Source organism: Triturus cristatus, chromosome 4_1, assembly GCF_964204655.1.
Source record: "Triturus cristatus chromosome 4_1, aTriCri1.1, whole genome shotgun sequence".
Lineage (NCBI taxonomy): Eukaryota > Metazoa > Chordata > Amphibia > Caudata > Salamandridae > Triturus > Triturus cristatus.
In genome coordinates this window covers 139097561-139115176 of record NC_140585.1, presented here as the reverse complement: position 1 = coordinate 139115176, position 17616 = coordinate 139097561, and the positions used below count along the sequence as shown (strand labels likewise).

The 17616-nt window shown below is 38.4% G+C and overlaps 10 non-coding genes across 10 annotated transcripts; all 10 read left to right on the top strand.

Annotated features, from left to right (window-relative positions):
- Nucleotides 1-1650: 1650 nt before the first annotated feature.
- TRNAC-GCA (transfer RNA cysteine (anticodon GCA)) lies at nt 1651-1722 on the top strand. The gene has a single exon. It is a non-coding gene; the product is annotated as a tRNA-Cys (tRNA).
- A 2077-nt stretch (nt 1723-3799) lies between these two features.
- TRNAC-GCA (transfer RNA cysteine (anticodon GCA)) lies at nt 3800-3871 on the top strand. Its single transcript has one exon. It is a non-coding gene; the product is annotated as a tRNA-Cys (tRNA).
- A 997-nt stretch (nt 3872-4868) lies between these two features.
- TRNAC-GCA (transfer RNA cysteine (anticodon GCA)) lies at nt 4869-4940 on the top strand. The gene has a single exon. It is a non-coding gene; the product is annotated as a tRNA-Cys (tRNA).
- Nucleotides 4941-5949: 1009 nt separating this feature from the next.
- On the top strand, nt 5950-6021 carry TRNAC-GCA (transfer RNA cysteine (anticodon GCA)). The gene has a single exon. It is a non-coding gene; the product is annotated as a tRNA-Cys (tRNA).
- Nucleotides 6022-8085: 2064 nt separating this feature from the next.
- TRNAC-GCA (transfer RNA cysteine (anticodon GCA)) lies at nt 8086-8157 on the top strand. Its single transcript has one exon. It is a non-coding gene; the product is annotated as a tRNA-Cys (tRNA).
- A 1009-nt stretch (nt 8158-9166) lies between these two features.
- TRNAC-GCA (transfer RNA cysteine (anticodon GCA)) lies at nt 9167-9238 on the top strand. Its single transcript has one exon. It is a non-coding gene; the product is annotated as a tRNA-Cys (tRNA).
- Nucleotides 9239-10090: 852 nt separating this feature from the next.
- On the top strand, nt 10091-10162 carry TRNAC-GCA (transfer RNA cysteine (anticodon GCA)). The gene has a single exon. It is a non-coding gene; the product is annotated as a tRNA-Cys (tRNA).
- Nucleotides 10163-11170: 1008 nt separating this feature from the next.
- Nucleotides 11171-11242, top strand: TRNAC-GCA (transfer RNA cysteine (anticodon GCA)). The gene has a single exon. It is a non-coding gene; the product is annotated as a tRNA-Cys (tRNA).
- A 2077-nt stretch (nt 11243-13319) lies between these two features.
- On the top strand, nt 13320-13391 carry TRNAC-GCA (transfer RNA cysteine (anticodon GCA)). Its single transcript has one exon. It is a non-coding gene; the product is annotated as a tRNA-Cys (tRNA).
- Nucleotides 13392-15467: 2076 nt separating this feature from the next.
- Nucleotides 15468-15539, top strand: TRNAC-GCA (transfer RNA cysteine (anticodon GCA)). Its single transcript has one exon. It is a non-coding gene; the product is annotated as a tRNA-Cys (tRNA).
- The last annotated feature ends 2077 nt before the right edge of the window (nt 15540-17616 follow it).

Sequence of the window (17616 nt, the reverse complement as noted above, 5' to 3'; positions counted from 1 at the left end):
CAACGTAGAAACTATTTAATTTCTCCTTAAAACCTCTGCCTATGTGCAAAATGTATGAACCCTCGTTGCAGATGAAAAAAGGCTGGCTCGAAGACTCAGGTCATTTTCGAACACAAAATGGCCTTTTCTGGTATATTAAATTGATGGTACTTGAAAGGGACATTTGGGTGTACCTTCCAAATACCAAATTGCAGTGGTATGTAGAAATGTTTTTCGTCCATCATTTGGCCCAAAACAATCATACTTCACCACCATCTCGGTGATTGAGGTAACCAATCCGCGAAAGGATAAGGCGTCCCGTAAAAACCTCTTCCCCTTTGAGAATGTTTCAAAACAAGCATTTTATGTACAGGCATTGGTCCTATGGACCACTGCCTGTTCAAATAAAATAACAATGAAACATATAAATATTTTTTTTAAACGATCCCGTTTTCCTTCAATAAATAATATTAAGAACTACTTCTCCTGTTCCACAGTTTCAAGCTTGTACTTTCCGGCCGAACTGAGCATGATGCTCACACTCTTTCATGAGGTACTGATATATTTTCATTCCGACTCTCACAAACAGGTGGGGATATAGCTCATTGGTAGAGCATTTGACTGCAGATCAAGAGGTCCCTGGATCAAATCCAGGTGTCCCCTTGGCCTGTTTTGGTTCTTGTGTTTGTAGCTGGGACTTTTCATAAAACCCCTTTGGATCCTCATTGACAGAGTCAGTGTTCGCTTGGATCTTACACTTTAACAGCATTACAATGTCACTGCTCAAAACCTGAGAGTAAATGCATTTTTATACAGGGCTCGGTATTCCGTATGGGAAATGTCTGAAAAAGCATTGATTTATTTTGGAATCTGGCTCTTCCTTTCACAGCACCAAACAAAGGGAATGGACTATGAAAGCAATTGGCAACTTTGTTTTACAGTTTAGTGCTTCCTTCAATCGCACTACAGAAATTGCATAGAAAAGTGGGCAGCAATGCAGTCAATCTATTCCTCATTTAACCTGTGTCCTCAGTCTTACATGTATTCCACCTCTTCTCTGTGCATACAAAGTATGTGTTTGTTTGAAGCACTTCATTTTTGTGCAATGCATAATCTATTTACTTTCTACTAAAATACGCTGCCCACGTACAAGATGTACGAACCCTAGTTGCAGGTGCAAGCAGGCTGGTCTGAGAAACCAGGCCATTTGCGAACACAAAATAGCTTTTTCTGATGTATTAAATCGAAGGTACATGAAAGGGGTGTTTGGTTGTACCTTCAAATACCAAATTGTAGTGGTATGCAGAAATGTTTTTTCACCGTAATTTGGCCCAAAACAATCATACTTCACCACCATATCAGTGATTGTGGTAATCAATCCACAAAGATAAGTAGTCTCGTAAAAACCTCTTCCCCTTTGAGAATGTTTCAAAACAAACATTTTAATTACAGATATTGGTCCTATGGACCACTGCCTATTCAAATAAAATAACAATTAAACATATACATTTTGTTTTTTAAATGATCCTGTTTTCCTTTAATTAATAATATTAAGAACTACTTCTCCTTTTCCACAGTTTCAAGCTCGTACTTTGTGGCCCAACTGAGCTTGAGCCTCTCACTCTTTCATGATGTACTGATATATTGTCATTCTGATCTTTGAAAACAGTTGGGGATATAGCTCAGTGGTAGAGCATTTGACTGCAGATCAAGAGGTCTCTGGTTCAAATCCGGGTGTCCCCTAAACCTATTTTGGTTCTGGTGTTTGTAGCTGGGATCTTTCATAAAGTCCCTTTGGATCACCATTGACAGAGTCAGTGTTCAGTTGGATCTTATACTTTATTAGCATTACAGTGTCACTGCTCAAAACCAGGGAATAAATGCATTTTTACACAGGGCGTGGGAATTTTCTGAAACATCATTGATTTATTTTGGAATCCGGCTCTTCCTTTCACAGCTTCAAGCAAAGAGAATGACTTCGAAAACAATTGAAAACATTGTTATACAGTTTGGTGCTTCCTTGTAGCGCACTAAAGAAATGGCATAGTATACTCGGCAGCGCTGCAGTCAATCTATTTCTCATTTAACCTGTGTCCTCAGTCTTACATATATTCCTCCTCTCCTCTGTGCATACAAAATATTTGTTTGTTTAAAGCACTTCATTGTTGTGCAACGTAGAAACTATTTAATTTCTCCTTAAAACCTCTGCCTACGTGCAAAATGTATGAACCCTGGTTGCAGATGAAAAAAGGCTGGCTCGGAGACTCAGGCCATTTTCGAACACAAAATGGCCTTTTCTGATATATTAAATTGATGGTACTTGAAAGGGACGTTTGGGTGTACCTTCCAAATACCAAATTGCAGTGGTATGTAGAAATGTTTTTCGTCCATCATTTGGCCCAAAACAATCATACTTCACCACCATCTCGGTGATTGTGGTAACCAATCCGCGAAAGGATAAGGCGTCCCGTAAAAACCTCTTCCCCTTTGAGAATGTTTCAAAACAAGCATTTTATGCACAGGCATTGGTCCTATGGACCACTGCCTGTTCAAATAAAATAACAATGAAACATATAAATATTTTTTTTAAACGATACCGTTTTCCTTCAATAAATAATATTAAGAACTACTTCCCCTGTTCCACAGTTTCAAGCTTGTACTTTCCGGCCCAACTGAGCATGATGCTCACACTCTTTCATGAGGTACTGATATATTTTCATTCCGACTCTCACAAACAGGTGGGGATATAGCTCAGTGGTAGAGCATTTGATTGCAGATCAAGAGGTCCCTTGTTCAAATCCAGGTGTCCCCGTAGCCTGTTTTGGTTCTTGTGTTTATAGCTGGGACTTTTCATAAAACCCCTTTGGATCATCATTGACAGAGTCAGTGTTCGCTTGGATCTTACACTTTAATAGCATTACAATGTCACTGCTCAAAACCTGAGAGTAAATGCATTTTTATACAGGGCTCGGTATTCCGTATGGGAAATGTCTGAAAAAGCATTGATTTATTTTGGAATCTGGCTCTTCCTTTCACAGCACCAAACAAAGGGAATGGACTATGAAAGCAATTGACAACTTTGTTTTACAGTTTGGTGCTTCCTTCGATCGCACTACAGAAATTGCATAGAAAAGTGGGCAGCAATGCAGTCAATCTATTCCTCATTTAACCTGTGTCCTCAGTCTTACATGTATTCCACCTCTTCTCTGTGCATACAAAGTATGTGTTTGTTTGAAGCACTTCATTTTTGTGCAATGCATTATATATTTTCTTTCCACTAAAAAACGCTGCCCACGTACAAGATGTACGAACCCTAGTTGCAGGTGCAAGCAGGCTGGTCTGAGAAACCAGGCCATTTGCGAACACAAAATAGCTTTTTCTGATGTATTAAATCGAAGGTACATGAAATGGGTGTTTGGTGGTACCTTCAAATACCAAATTGTAGTGGTATGCAGAAATGTTTTTTCACCGTAATTTGGCCCAAAACAATCATACTTCACCACCATATCAGGGATTGTGGTAATCAATCCACAAAGATAAGTAGTCTCGTAAAAACCTCTTCCCCTTTGAGAATGTTTCAAAACAAACATTTTAATTACAGATATTGGTCCTATGGACCACTGCCTATTCAAATAAAATAACAATTAAACATATACATTTTGTTTTTTAAATGATCCTGCTTTCCTTCAATTAATAATATTAAGAACTACTTCTCCTTTTCCACAGTTTCAAGCTCGTACTTTGTGGCCCAACTGAGCTTGAGCCTCTCACTCTTTCATGATGTACTGATATATTGTCATTCTGAACTTTGAAAATAGTTGGGGATATAGCTCAGTGGTAGAGCATTTGACTGCAGATCAAGAGGTCCCTGGTTCAAATCCTGGTGTCCCCTAAACCTATTTTGGTTCTGGTGTTTGTAGCTGGGATCTTTCATAAAGTCCCTTTGGATCACCATTGACAGAGTCAGTGTTCAGTTGGATCTTATACTTTATTAGCATTACAGTGTCACTGCTCAAAACCTGGGAATAAATGCATTTTTACACAGGGCGTGGGAACTTTCTGAAACATCATTGATTTATTTTGGAATACGGCTCTTCCTTTCACAGCTTCAAGCAAAGAGAATTACTATGAAAACAATTGAAAACTTTGTTATACAGTTTGGTTCTTCCTTGTAGCGCACTAAAGAAATGGCATAGTATACTCGGCAGCGCTGCAGTCAATCTATTTCTCATTTAACCTGTGTCCTCAGTCTTACATATATTCCTCCTCTCCTCTGTGCATACAAAATATGTGTTTGTTTAAAGCACTTCATTCTTGTACAACGTAGAAACTATTTAATTTCTCCTTAAAACCTCTGCCTACGTGCAAAATGTGTGAACCCTCGTTGCAGATGAAAAAAGGCTGGCTCGAAGACTCAGGCCATTTTCGAACACAAAATGGCCTTTTCTGATATATTAAATTGATGGTACTTGAAAGGGACGTTTGGGTGTACCTTCCAAATACCAAATTGCAGTGGTATGTAGAAATGTTTTTCGTCCATCATTTGGCCCAAAACAATCATACTTCACCACCATCTCGGTGATTGTGGTAACCAATCCGCGAAAGGATAAGGCGTCCCGTAAAAACCTCTTCCCCTTTGAGAATGTTTCAAAACAAGCATTTTATGTACAGGCATTGGTCCTGTGGACCACTGCCTGTTCAAATAAAATAACAATGAAACATATAAATATTTTTTTTAAACAATTCCGTTTTCCTTCAATAAATAATATTAAGAACTACTTCTCCTGTTCCACAGTTTCAAGCTTGTACTTTCCGGTCCAACTGAGCATGATGCTCACACTCTTTCATGAGGTACTGATATATTTTCATTCCGACTCTCACAAACAGGTGGGGATATAGCTCAGTGGTAGAGCATTTGACTGCAGATCAAGAGATCCCTGGTTCAAATCCAGGTGTCCCCTTAGCCTGTTGTGGTTCTTGTGTTTGTAGCTGGGACTTTTCATAAAACCCCTTTGGATCATCATTGACAGAGTCAGTGTTCGCTTGGAACTTACACTTTAATAGCATTACAATGTCACTGCTCAAAACCTGAGAGTAAATGCATTTTTATACAGGGCTCGGTATTCCGTATGGGAAATGTCTGAAAAAGCATTGATTTATTTTGGAATCTGGCTCTTCCTTTCACAGCACCAAACAAAGTGAATGGACTGTGAAAGCAATTGACAACTTTGTTTTACAGTTTGGTGCTTCCTTCGATCACACTACAGAAATTGCATAGAAAAGTGGGCAGCAATGCAGTCAATCTATTCCTCATTTAACCTGTGTCCTCAGTCTTACGTGTATTCCACCTCTTCTCTGTGCATACAAAGTATGTGTTTGTTTGAAGCACTTCATTTTTGTGCAATGCATAATCTATGTACTTTCTACTAAAAAACGCTGCCCACATACAAGATGTAAGAACCCTAGTTGCAGGTGCAAGCAGGCTGGTCTGAGAAACCAGGCCATTTGCAAACACAAAATATTTTTTTCTGATGTATTAAATCGAAGGTACGTGAAAGGGGTGTTTGGTTGTACCTTCAAATACCAAATTGTAGTGGTATGCAGAAATGTTTTTTCACCGTAATTTGGCCCAAAACAATCATACTTCACCACCATATCAGTGATTGTGGTAATAAATCCACAAAGATAAGTAGTCTCGTAAAAACCTCTTCCCCCTTTGAGAATGTTTCAAAACAAACATTTTTATTACAGATATTGGTCCTATGGACCACTGTCTATTCAAATAAAATAACAATTAAACATATACATTTTGTTTTTTAAATGATCCTGCTTTCCTTTAATTAATAATATTAAGAACTACTTCTCCTTTTCCACAGTTTCAAGCTCGTACTTTGTGGCCCAACTGAGCTTGAGCCTCTCACTCTTTCATGATGTACTGATATATTGTCATTCTGATGTTTGAAAACAGTTGGGGATATAGCTCAGTGGTAGAGCGTTTGACTGCAGATCAAGAGGTCCCTGGTTCAAATCCGGGTGTCCCCTAAACCTATTTTGGTTTTGGTGTTTGTAGCTGGGATCTTTCATAAAGTCCCTTTGGATCACCATTGACAGAGTCAGTGTTCAGTTGGATCTTATACTTTATTAGCATTACAGTGTCACTGCTCAAAACCTGGGAATAAATGCATTTTTACACAGGGCGTGGGAACTTTCTGAAACATCATTGATTTATTTTGGAATCCGGCTCTTCCTTTCACAGCTTCAAGCAAATAGAATGACTATGAAAACAATTGAAAACTTTGTTATACAGTTTGGTGCTTCCTTGTAGCGCACTAAAGAAATGGCATAGTATACTCGGCAGCGCTGCAGTCAATCTATTTCTCATTTAACCTGTGTCCTCAGTCTTACATATATTCCTCCTCTCCTCTGTGCATACAAAATATGATTTTGTTTAAAGCACTTCATTCTTGTGCAACGTAGAAACGATTTAATTTCTCCTTAAAACCTCTGCCTACGTGCAAAATGTATGAACCCTCGTTGCAGATGAAAAAAGGCTGGCTCGAAGACTCAGGCCATTTTCGAACACAAAATGGCCTTTTCTGATATATTAAATTGATGGTACTTGGAAGGGACGTTTGGGTGTACCTTCAAATACCAAATTGTAGTAGTATGCAGAAATGTTTTTTCACCGTAATTTGGACCAAAACAATCATACTTCACCACCATATCAGTGATTGTGGTAATCAATCCACAAAGATAAGTAGTCTCGTAAAAACCTCTCCCCCTTTGAGAATGTTTCAAAACAAACATTTTAATTACAGATATTGGTCCTATGGACCACTGCCTATTCAAATAAAATAACAATTATACATATACATTTTGTTTTTTAAATGATCCTGTTTTCCTTTAATTAATAATATTAAGAACTACATCTCCTTTTCCACAGTTTCAAGCTCGTACTTTGTGGCCCAACTGAGCTTGAGCCTCTCACTCTTTCATGATGTACTGATATATTGTCATTCTGATCTTTGAAAACAGTTGGGGATATAGCTCAGTGGTAGAGCATTTTACTGCAGATCAAGAGGTCCCTGGTTCAAATCCGGGTGTCCCCTAAACCTATTTTGGTTCTGGTGTTTGTAGCTGGGATCTTTCATAAAGTCCCTATGGATCACCATTGACAGAGTCAGTGTTCAGTTGGATCTTATACTTTATTAGCATTACAGTGTCACTGCTCAAAACCTGGGAATAAATGCATTTTTACACAGGGCGTGGGAACTTTCTGAAACATCATTGATTTATTTTGGAATCCAGCTCTTCCTTTCACAGCTTCAAGCAAAGAGAATCACTATGAAAACAATTGAATACTTTGTTATACAGTTTGGTGCTTCCTTGTAGCGCACTAAAGAAATGGCATAGTATACTCGGCAGCGCTGCAGTCAATCTATTTCTCATTTAACCTGTGTCCTCAGTCTTACATATATTCCTCCTCTCCTCTGTGCATACAAAATATGTGTTTGTTTAAAGCACTGCATTCTTGTGCAACGTAGAAACTATTTAATTTCTCCTTAAAACCTCTGCCTACGTGCAAAATGTATGAACCCTCATTGCAGATGAAAAAAGGCTGGCTCGAAGACTCAGGCCATTTTCAAACACAAAATGGCCTTTTCTGATATATTAAATTGATGGTACTTGAAAGGGACGTTTGGGTGTACCTTCCAAATACCAAATTGCAGTGGTATGTAGAAATGTTTTTCGTCCATCATTTGGCCCAAAACAATCATACTTCACCACCATCTCGGTGATTGTGGTAACCAATCCGCGAAAGGATAAGGCGTCCCGTAAAAACCTCTTCCCCTTTGAGAATGTTTCAAAACAAGCATTTTATGTACAGGCATTGGTCCTATGGACCACTGCCTGTTCAAATAAAATAACAATGAAACATATAATTATTTTTTTTAAACGATCCCGTTTTCCTTCAATAAATAATATTAAGAACTACTTCTCCTGTTCCACAGTTTCAAGCTTGTACTTTCCGGCCCAACTTAGCATGATGCTCACACTCTTTCATGAGGTACTGATATATTTTCATTCCGACTCTAACAATCAGGTGGGGATATAGCTCAGTGGTAGAGCATTTGACTGCAGATCAAGAGGTCCCTGGTTCAAATCCAGTTGTCCCCTTGGCCTGTTTTGGTTCTTGTGTTTGTAGCTGGGACTTTTCATAAAACCCCTTTGGATCATCATTGACAGAGTCAGTGTTCGCTTGGATCTTACACTTTAATAGCATTACAATGTCACTGCTCAAAACCTGAGAGTAAATGCATTTTTATACAGGGCTCGGTATTCCGTATGGGAAATGTCTGAAAAAGCATTGATTTATTTTGGAATCTGGCTCTTCCTTTCACAGCACCAAACAAAGGGTATGGACTATGAAAGCAATTGACAACTTTGTTTTACAGTTTGGTGCTTCCTTCGATCGCACTACAGAAATTGCATAGAAAAGTGGGCAGAAATGCAGTCAATCTATTCCTCATTTAACCTGTGTCCTCAGTCTTACATGTATTCCACCTCTTCTCTGTGCATACAAAGTATGTGTTTGTTTGAAGCACTTCATTTTTGTGCAATGCATAATCTATTTACTTTCTACTAAAAAACGCTGCCCACGTACAAGATGTACGAACCCTAGTTGCAGGTGTAAGCAGGCTGGCCGGAGAAACCAGGCCATTTGCGAACCCAAAATTGCTTTTTCTGATGTATTAAATCGAAGGTACATGAAATGGGTGTTTGGTTGTACCTTCAAATACCAAATTGTAGTGGTATGTAGAAATGTTTTTTCACCGTAATTTGGCCCAAAACAATCATACTTCACCACCATATCAGTGATTGTGGTAATCAATCCACAAAGATAAGTAGTCTCGTAAAAACCTCTTCCCCTTTGAGAATGTTTCAAAACAAACATTTTAATTACAGATATTGGTCCTATGGACCACTGCCTATTCAAATAAAATAACAATTAAACATATACATTTTGTTTTTTAAATGATCCTGTTTTCCTTTAATTAATAATATTAAGAACTACTTCTCCTTTTCCACAGTTTCAAGCTCGTACTTTGTGGCCCTAACTGAGCTTGAGCCTCTCACTCTTTCATGATGTACTGTTATATTGTCATTCTGATCTTTGAAAACAGTTGGGGATATAGCTCAGTGGTAGAGCATTTGACTGCAGATCAAGAGGTCCCTGGTTCAAATCCGGGTGTCCCCTAAACCTATTTTGGTTCTGGTGTTTGTAGCTAGGATCTTTCATAAAGTCCCTTTGGATCACCATTGACAGAGTCAGTGTTCAGTTGGATCTTATACTTTATTAGCATTACATTGTCACTGCTCAAAACCTGGGAATAAATGCATTTTTCCACAGGGCGTGGGAACTTTCTGAAACATCATTGATTTATTTTGGAATCCGGCTCTTCCTTTCACAGCTTCAAACAAAGAGAATGAGTATGAAAACAATTGAAAACTTTGTTATACAGTTTGGTGCTTCCTTGTAGCGCACTAAAGAAATGGCATTGTATAGTCGGCAGCGCTGCAGTCAATCTATTTCTCATTTAACATGTGTCCTCAGTCTTACATATATTCCTCCTCTCCTCTGTGCATACAAAATATGTGTTTGTTTAAAGCACTTCATTCTTGTGCAACGTACAAAATATTTAATTTCTCCTTAAAACCTCTGCCTACGTGCAAAATGTATGAACACTCGATGCAGATGAAAAAAGGCTGGCTCGAAGACTCAGGTCATTTTCGAACACAAAATGGCCTTTTCTGATATATTAAATTGATGGTACTTGAAAGGGACATTTGGGTGTACCTTCCAAATACCAAATTGCAGTGGTATGTAGAAATGTTTTTCGTCCATCATTTGGCCCAAAACAATCAAAATAACAATGAAACATATAAATATTTTTTTTAAACGATCCCGTTTTCCTTCAATAAATAATATTAAGAACTACTTCTCCTGTTCCACAGTTTCAAGCTTGTACTTTCCGGCCCAACTGAGCATGATGCTCACACTCTTTCATGAGGTACTGATATATTTGCATTCCGACTCTCACAAACAGGTGGGGATATAGCTCAGTGGTAGAGCATTTGACTGCAGATCAAGGGGTCCCTGGTTCAAATCCAGGTGTCCCCTTAGCCTGTTTTGGTTCTTGTGTTTGTAGCTGGGACTTTTCATAAAACCCCTTTGGATCATCATTGACAGAGTCAGTGTTCGCTTGGATCTTACACTTTAACAGCATTACAATGTCACTGCTCAAAACCTGAGAGTAAATGCATTTTTATACAGGGCTCGGTATTCCGTATGGGAAATGTCTGAAAAAGCATTGATTTATTTTGGAATCTGGCTCTTCCTTTCACAGCACCAAACAAAGGGAATGGACTATGAAAGCAATTGGCAACTTTGTTTTACAGTTTAGTGCTTCCTTCAATCGCACTACAGAAATTGCATAGAAAAGTGGGCAGCAATGCAGTCAATCTATTCCTCATTTAACCTGTGTCCTCAGTCTTACATGTATTCCACCTCTTCTCTGTGCATACAAAGTATGTGTTTGTTTGAAGCACTTCATTTTTGTGCAATGCATAATCTATTTACTTTCTACTAAAATACGCTGCCCACGTACAAGATGTACGAACCCTAGTTGCAGGTGCAAGCAGGCTGGTCTGAGAAACCAGGCCATTTGCGAACACAAAATAGCTTTTTCTGATGTATTAAATCGAAGGTACATGAAAGGGGTGTTTGGTTGTACCTTCAAATACCAAATTGTAGTGGTATGCAGAAATGTTTTTTCACCGTAATTTGGCCCAAAACAATCATACTTCACCACCATATCAGTGATTGTGGTAATCAATCCACAAAGATAAGTAGTCTCGTAAAAACCTCTTCCCCTTTGAGAATGTTTCAAAACATACATTTTAATTACAGATATTGGTCCTATGGACCACTGCCTATTCAAATAAAATAACAATTAAACATATACATTTTGTTTTTTAAATGATCCTGTTTTCCTTTAATTAATAATATTAAGAACTACTTCTCCTTTTCCACAGTTTCAAGCTCGTACTTTGTGGCCCAACTGAGCTTGAGCCTCTCACTCTTTCATGATGTACTGATATATTGTCATTCTGATCTTTGAAAACAGTTGGGGATATAGCTCAGTGGTAGAGCATTTGACTGCAGATCAAGAGGTCCCTGGTTCAAATCCGGGTGTCCCCTAAACCTATTTTGGTTTTGGTGTTTGTAGCTGGGATCTTTCATAAAGTCCCTATGGATCACCATTGACAGAGTCAGTGTTCAGTTGGATCTTATACTTTATTAGCATTACAGTGTCACTGCTCAAAACCTGGGAATAAATGCATTTTTACACAGGGCGTGGGAACTTTCTGAAACATCATTGATTTATTTTGGAATCCGGCTCTTCCTTTCACAGCTTCAAGCAAAGAGAATCACTATGAAAACAATTGAAAACTTTGTTATACAGTTTGGTGCTTCCTTGTAGCGCACTAAAGAAATGGCATAGTATACTCGGCAGCGCTGCAGTCAATCTATTTCTCATTTAACCTGTGTCCTCAGTCTTACATATATTCCTCCTCTCCTCTGTGCATACAAAATATGTGTTTGTTTAAAGCACTTCATTCTTGTGCAACGTAGAAACTATTTAATTTCTCCTTAAAACCTCTGCCGACGTGCAAAATGTATGAACCCTCGTTGCAGATGAAAAAAGGCTGGCTCGAAGACTCAGGCCATTTTCGAACACAAAATGGCCTTTTCTGATATATTAAATTGATGGTACTTGGAAGGGACGTTTGGGTGTACCTTCCAAATACCAAATTGCAGTGGTATGTAGAAATGTTTTTCGTCCATCATTTGGCCCAAAACAATCATACTTCACCACCATCTCGGTGATTGTGGTAACCAATCCGCAAAAGGATAAGGCGTCCCGTAAAAACCTCTTCCCCTTTGAGAATGTTTCAAAACAAGCATTTTATGTACAGGCATTGGTCGTATGGACCACTGCCTGTTCAAATAAAATAACAATGAAACATATAAATATTTTTTTTAAACGATCCCGTTTTCCTTCAATAAATAATATTAAGAACTACTTCTCCTGTTCCACAGTTTCAAGCTTGTACTTTCCGGCCCAACTGAGCATGATGCTCACACTCTTTCATGAGGTACTGATATATTTTCATTCCGACTCTCACAAACAGGTGGGGATATAGCTCAGTTGTAGAGCATTTGACTGCAGATAAAGAGGTCCCTGGTTCAAATCCAGGTGTCCCGTTGGCCTGTTTTGGTTCTTGTGTTTGTAGCTGGGACTTTTCATAAAACCCCTTTGGATCATCATTGACAGAGTCAGTGTTCGCTTGGATCTTACACTTTAATAGCATTACAATGTCACTGCTCAAAACCTGAGAGTAAATGCATTTTTATACAGGGCTCGGTATTTCGTATGGGAAATGTCTGAAAAAGCATTGATTTATTTTGGAATCTGGCTCTTCCTTTCACAGCACCAAACAAAGGGAATGGACTATGAAAGCAATTGACAACTTTGTTTTACAGTTTGGTGCTTCCTTCGATCGCACTACAGAAATTGCATAGAAAAGTGGGCAGAAATGCAGTCAATCTATTCCTCATTTAACCTGTGTCCTCAGTCTTACATGTATTCCACCTCTTCTCTGTGCATACAAAGTATGTGTTTGTTTGAAGCACTTCATTTTTGTGCAATGCATAATCTATTTACTTTCTACTAAAAAACGCTGCCCACGTACAAGATGTATGAACCCTAGTTGCAGGTGCAAGCAGGCTGGTCTGAGAAACCAGGCCATTTGCGAACCCAAAATTGCTTTTTCTGATGTATTAAATCGAAGGTACATGAAATGGGTGTTTGGTTGTACCTTCAAATACCAAATTGTGGTGGTATGTAGAAATGTTTTTTCACCGTAATTTGGACCAAAACAATCATGCTTTACCACCATATCAGTGATTGTGGTAATCATTCCACAAAGATAAGTAGTCTCGTAAAAACCTGTTCCTCTTTGAGAATGTTTCAAAACAAACATTTTAATTACAGATATTGGTCCTATGGACCACTGCCTATTCAAATAAAATAACAATTAAACATATACATTTTGTTTTTTAAATGATCCTGTTTTCCTTTAATAAATAATATTAAGAACTACTTCTCCTTTTCCACAGTTTCAAGCTCGTACTTTGTGGCCCAACTGAGCTTGAGCCTCTCACTCTTTCATGATGTACTGTTATATTGTCATTCTGATCTTTGAAAACAGTTGGGGATATAGCTCAGTGGTAGAGCATTTGACTGCAGATCAAAAGGTCCCTGGTTCAAATCCGGGTGTCCCCTAAACCAATTTTGGTTCTGGTGTTTGTAGCTAGGATCTTTCATAAAGTCCCTTTGGATCACCATTGACAGAGTCAGTGTTCAGTTGGATCTTATACTTTATTAGCATTACAGTGTCACTGCTCAAAACCTGGGAATAAATGCATTTTTACACAGGGCGTGGGAACTTTCTGAAACATCATTGATTTATTTTGGAATCCGGCTCTTCCTTTCACAGCTTCAAACAAAGAGAATGACTATGAAAACAATTGAAAACTTTGTTATACAGTTTGGTGCTTCCTTGTAGCGCACTAAAGAAATGGCATAGTATACTCGGCAGCGCTGCAGTCAATCTATTTCTCATTTACCATGTGTCCTCAGTCTTACATATATTCCTCCTCTCCTCTATGCATACAAAATATGTGTTTGTTTAAAGCACTTCATTCTTGTGCAACGTAGAAACTATTTAATTTCTCCTTAAAACCTCTGCCTACGTGCAAAATGTATGAACCCTCGTTGCAGATGAAAAAAGGCTGGCTCGAAGACTCAGGCCATTTTCGAACACAAAATGGCCTTTTCTGATATATTAAATTGATGGTACTTGAAAGGGACGTTTGGGTGTACCTTCCAAATACCAAATTGCAGTGGTATGTAGAAATGTTTTTCGTCCATCATTTGGCCCAAAACAATCATACTTCACCACCATCTCGGTGATTGTGGTAACCAATCCGCGAAAGGATAAGGCGTCCCGTAAAAACCTCTTCCCCTTTGAGAATGTTTCAAAACAAGCATTTTATGTACAGGCATTGGTCCTATGGACCACTGCCTGTTCAAATAAAATAACAATGAAACATATAAATATTTTTTTAAACGATCCCGTTTTCCTTCAATAAATAATATTAAGAACTACTTCTCCTGTTCCACAGTTTCAAGCTTGTACTTTCCGGCCCAACTGAGCATGATGCTCACACTCTTTCATGAAGTACTGATATATTTTCATTCCGACTCTCACAAACAGGTGGGGATATAGCTCAGTTGTAGAGCATTTGACTGCAGATAAAGAGGTCCCTGGTTCAAATCCAGGTGTCCTGTTGGCCTGTTTTGGTTCTTGTGTTTGTATCTGGGACTTTTCATAAAACCCCTTTGGATCATCATTGACAGAGTCAGTGTTCGCTTGGATCTTACACTTTAATAGCATTACAATGTCACTGCTCAAAACCTGAGAGTAAATGCATTTTTATACAGGGCTCGGTATTCCGTATGGGAAATGTCTGAAAAAGCATTGATTTATTTTGGAATCTGGCTCTTCCTTTCACAGCACCAAACAAAGGGAATGGACTATGAAAGCAATTGGCAACTTTGTTTTACAGTTTAGTGCTTCCTTCAATCGCACTACAGAAATTGCATAGAAAAGTGGGCAGCAATGCAGTCAATCTATTCCTCATTTAACCTGTGTCCTCAGTCTTACATGTATTCCACCTCTTCTCTGTGCATACAAAGTATGTGTTTGTTTGAAGCACTTCATTTTTGTGCAATGCATAATCTATTTACTTTCTACTAAAATACGCTGCCCACGTACAAGATGTACGAACCCTAGTTGCAGGTGCAAGCAGGCTGGTCTGAGAAACCAGGCCATTTGCGAACACAAAATAGCTATTTCTGATGTATTAAATCGAAGGTACATGAAAGGGGTGTTTGGTTGTACCTTCAAATACCAAATTGTAGTGGTATGCAGAAATGTTTTTTCACCGTAATTTGGCCCAAAACAATCATACTTCACCACCATATCAGTGATTGTGGTAATCAATCCACAAAGATAAGTTGTCTCGTAAAAACCTCTTCCCCTTTGAGAATGTTTCAAAACAAACATTTTAATTACAGATATTGGTCCTATGGACCACTGCCTATTCAAATAAAATAACAATTAAACATATACATTTTGTTTTTTAAATGATCCTGTTTTCCTTTAATTAATAATATTAAGAACTACTTCTCCTTTTCCACAGTTTCAAGCTCGTACTTTGTGGCCCAACTGAGCTTGAGCCTCTCACTCTTTCATGATGTACTGATATATTGTCATTCTGATCTTTGAAAACAGTTGGGGATATAGCTCAGTGGTAGAGCATTTGACTGCAGATCAAGAGGTCCCTGGTTCAAATCCGGGTGTCCCCTAAACCTATTTTGGTTTTGGAGTTTGTAGCTGGGATCTTTCATAAAGTCCCTATGGATCACCATTGACAGAGTCAGTGTTCAGTTGGATCTTATACTTTATTAGCATTACAGTGTCACTGCTCAAAACCTGGGAATAAATGCATTTTTACACAGGGCGTGGGAACTTTCTGAAACATCATTGATTTATTTTGGAATCCGGCTCTTCCTTTCACAGCTTCAAGCAAAGAGAATCACTATGAAAACAATTGAAAACTTTGTTATACAGTTTGGTGCTTCCTTGTAGCACACTAAAGAAATGGCATAGTATACTCGGCAGCGCTGCAGTCAATCTATTTCTCATTTAACCTGTGTCCTCAGTCTTACATATATTCCTCCTCTCCTCTGTGCATACAAAATATGTGTTTGTTTAAAGCACTTCATTCTTGTGCAACGTAGAAACTATTTAATTTCTCCTTAAAACCTCTGCCTACGTGCAAAATGTATGAACCCTCGTTGCAGATGAAAAAAGGCTGGCTCTAAGACTCAGGCCATTTTCGAACACAAAATGGCCTTTTCTGATATATTAAATTGATGGTACTTGAAAGGGACGTTTGGGTGTACCTTCCAAATACCAAATTGCAGTGGTATGTAGAAATGTTTTTGGTCCATCATTTGGCCCAAAACAATCATACTTCACCACCATCTCGGTGATTGTGGTAACCAATCCGCGAAAGGATAAGGCGTCCCGTAAAAACCTCTTCCCCTTTGAGAATGTTTCAAAACAAGCATTTTATGTACAGGCATTGGTCCTATGGACCACTGCCTGTTCAAATAAAATAACAATGAAACATATAAATATTTTTTTTAAACGATCCCGTTTTCCTTCAATAAATAATATTAAGAACTACTTCTCCTGTTCCACAGTTTCAAGCTTGTACTTTCCGGCCCAACTGAGCATGATGCTCACACTCTTTCATGAGGTACTGATATATTTTCATTCCGACTCTCACAAACAGGTGGGGATATAGCTCAGTGGTAGAGCATTTGACTGCAGATCAAGAGGTCCCTGGTTCAAATCCATGTGTCCCCTTGGCCTGTTTTGGTTCTTGTGTTTGTAGCTGGGACTTTTCATAAAACCCCTTTGGATCATCATTGACCGAGTCAGTGTTCGCTTGGATCTTACACTTTAACAGCATTTCAATGTCACTGCTCAAAACCTGAGAGTAAATGCATTTTTATACAGGGCTCGGTATTCCGTATGGGAAATGTCTGAAAAACCATTGATTTATTTTGGAATCTGGCTCTTCCTTTCACAGCACCAAACAAAGGGAATGGACTATGAAAGCAATTGGCAACTTTGTTTTACAGTTTAGTGCTTCCTTCAATCGCACTACAGAAATTGCATAGAAAAGTGGGCAGCAATGCAGTCAATCTATTCCTCATTTAACCTGTGTCCTCAGTCTTACATGTATTCCACCTCTTCTCTGTGCATACAAAGTATGTGTTTGTTTGAAGCACTTCATTTTTGTGCAATGCATAATCTATTTACTTTCTACTAAAATACGCTGCCCACGTACAAGATGTACGAACCCTAGTTGCAGGTGCAAGCAGGCTGGTCTGAGAAACCAGGCCATTTGCGAACACAAAATAGCTTTTTCTGATGTATTAAATCGAAGGTACATGAAAGGGGTGTTTGGTTGTACCTTCAAATACCAAATTGTAGTGGTATGCAGAAATGTTTTTTCACCGTAATTTGGCCCAAAACAATCATACTTCACCACCATATCAGTGATTGTGGTAATCAATCCACAAAGATAAGTAGTCTCGTAAAAACCTCTTCCCCTTTGAGAATGTTTCAAAACAAACATTTTAATTACAGATATTTGTCGTATGGACCACTGCCTATTCAAATAAAATAACAATTAAACATATACATTTTGTTTTTTAAATGATCCTGTTTTCCTTTAATTAATAATATTAAGAACTACTTCTCCTTTTCCACAGTTTCAAGCTCGTACTTTGTGGCCCAACTGAGCTTGAGCCTCTCACTCTTTCATGATGTACTGATATATTGTCATTCTGATCTTTGAAAACAGTT